The sequence below is a fragment of the Rosa chinensis genome, chromosome 7 (genome assembly GCF_002994745.2).
Source record: "Rosa chinensis cultivar Old Blush chromosome 7, RchiOBHm-V2, whole genome shotgun sequence".
Taxonomy (NCBI): Eukaryota; Viridiplantae; Streptophyta; class Magnoliopsida; order Rosales; family Rosaceae; genus Rosa; species Rosa chinensis.
This window is the reverse complement of record NC_037094.1, coordinates 67,838,748-67,841,008: the sequence shown is the minus strand read 5'-3', so window position 1 is coordinate 67,841,008 and position 2,261 is coordinate 67,838,748. Positions and strand designations below refer to the sequence as shown.

The 2,261-nt window shown below is 33.7% G+C and overlaps 1 long non-coding RNA gene across 1 annotated transcript; it reads left to right on the top strand.

The window, feature by feature from the left end:
* The first annotated feature begins 969 nt into the window (after positions 1–969).
* LOC121050468 lies at positions 970–1,875 on the top strand. Its single transcript, XR_005803083.1, has 3 exons — positions 970–1,048; positions 1,334–1,460; positions 1,651–1,875. It is a non-coding gene; the product is annotated as an uncharacterized LOC121050468 (long non-coding RNA).
* Positions 1,876–2,261: the final 386 nt, after the last annotated feature.

Genomic DNA, 2,261 nt, shown 5'->3' with positions numbered 1-2,261 from the left:
ATTAGGTATCATGTAGTTCATAAGTGCTGAGTTCGATTTGGTTGCATGAATTTAAAAATATAAACGATATCGGAAAAAAAAAGTAGATGGAAAAATAATGCTCTTTCACCCTTAAGTACTTTGTTATTTAATTCTAGCATTTGATAATGCCGATAACTTCTTGTATTTGGGTTTTTCTGTTTGTCCTTTTCTTCCATTATGTTGTCTATAAAATTTAGAATTCAAGCACTATTAGTGATCTTTTAGGGTAACTTAATTGGGCTAGGTTGGTGTACTTTTCTTTTAAGGGGTTTTTTACTTTTTGCAGTTGCATTATGGGAGGGATAGTAGAGGCTTGTAGGAGAGATGGCATCACCTGTTGTCTTAAAAGGGGAAGGATATTACGGGAAAAGCAATAAGAATTAGAGACTTAAGTTTTGTATGACGCTAGTAGAGGAAGGACCTGGTGCTAGTAGGTAATGATTCATGAGAGGTCACATACTTATTTGGGCTCTAAGTTCCAAATCTAAAGCTCTATCTTTTTACATTCTTAAAGTTTATTTTTCAATGCACACTCTGCTTTAATTACAACAATGCATTCCAATGTTATCTTGGTTGATCCATTTTGTTTTCTCAGTGCGTCACAGAAAAGGGTTTTGAGCTAACAAGAGCGACGCTTGTGACTATAAAATTAAGAACAGCTAAGTTCTCGTATTTTGTTTCCCTCATTGTGTCAAAGGAATTGATGTTTATGTGATTTGATGCAATGCCTTTTATTTTTCAACATTTAATTAAAAAATTGCATCTGTAAGTTTAAAAAATTGCATCTGTAAGTTTATTCATGGTGGTTTGAATTTACAAGTGTTGTTTTCCAGTATGTGGTTGACGGAGTCTCAGCTGATTCGTATAAGGTTGCGGAGTTCCCTGAAAATGTCAAGGTATATGCTTTCGTCTTGGTGCTCTTTGAAAATTTCAAAAGTTTCATGCTTTCATTGAAACAGAATGATAACAAATAAGGGCCCTGGAAGTTTAGGTCTCTAGCTTATGGATTATAAAGTTTTGCTTCAATGTAATTGAGTACTTGTGTTGTGGGTTCATAAGAAGAACATGGAATTCGAAGTTCCTGCTCTTCTTCTCTTTTGTCACTAATCTATTTAAGTATCAATGGATGAACACAATTTGGTTCACCTGCTTCTTGTTTCAGCTGCTTCTTATGCATAATAATATGCATAGAAAGATCCAATTAGTATATCGTCTTAATCTAGAAACTATCATGAAAATTGACATGAAATTTGCAAACTTGTTAAGAGTTTACATGTTCGGTTCTTGTTTATAATGATATGATCTTTTGCAGATGTGCTCCCAAGGTATTTCAGCTCAAAATGGTCAGTGGCCAAATTTCACTTGCAGGAAGGTTTACAGCATATTGTTGCCTTTGGCAAGCGGAAGAATACCATCAGGATCATCGGCATGGATGGAAGGTACCTAAAACTGCTTGCTGGTTTCCTCACTTTTTTTTATGTCTTGATTTGTGATTTCGATTTTGTAACAAGAATACAGTGAATCAATTGAAGTTTGTTTCAATGCTTATAAAATTGTATATGGTGAATCAATTGAAGTTTGTTTGATGTATCAAAGTGGCTTATTCCATGTTATTTTGGCATCTTATAGCAGAAAATGATGCAAAAAATGAAGAGGCTGATATTGAGGAGCTAGCAGTTGCAAATCAGGTGTCAAAGTAATTGTCAATGGAACAGCAGTTGGAATGATATCTAGGAATGATTTTATATCAGCTTTTGATTCAAGTGTAGCTAGCTAGGAATGATTTCTTATTTGGTACATTATCTAGTTACTTGAATGTATGGATGTTTGAAAAATGGTAATTGAATGATATGGATTAGAGCACTGTTTTTGTGGTAATTACTATCCAATATTCAGTCATACAACACAATACAAAACAATGTGTTGTATGACTACAAAAGAGTTCAAAATTAAGGCTTCTCCTACAACAATCATTGGCTGTTAGCTAATTTGATTACAATATTCACACCACAGCTAACCAAATGTAGTTGTTGTGTAAACTAACAACCAACAACAAAAGAAACAAAATTATGTTGTGTGAGATTGAGAACACACAACAGAAATAAAATTGTCTCTGTTGTCTGAGTGCAATAACAGACAAGGGAGATAATTTCATTTTGGTTGTCTGTTACTTATCTCAGACAACAAAGAATGAGTTATAGCTGTTGTGTGTTATGAATCTCAGACAACAATTAATGAGT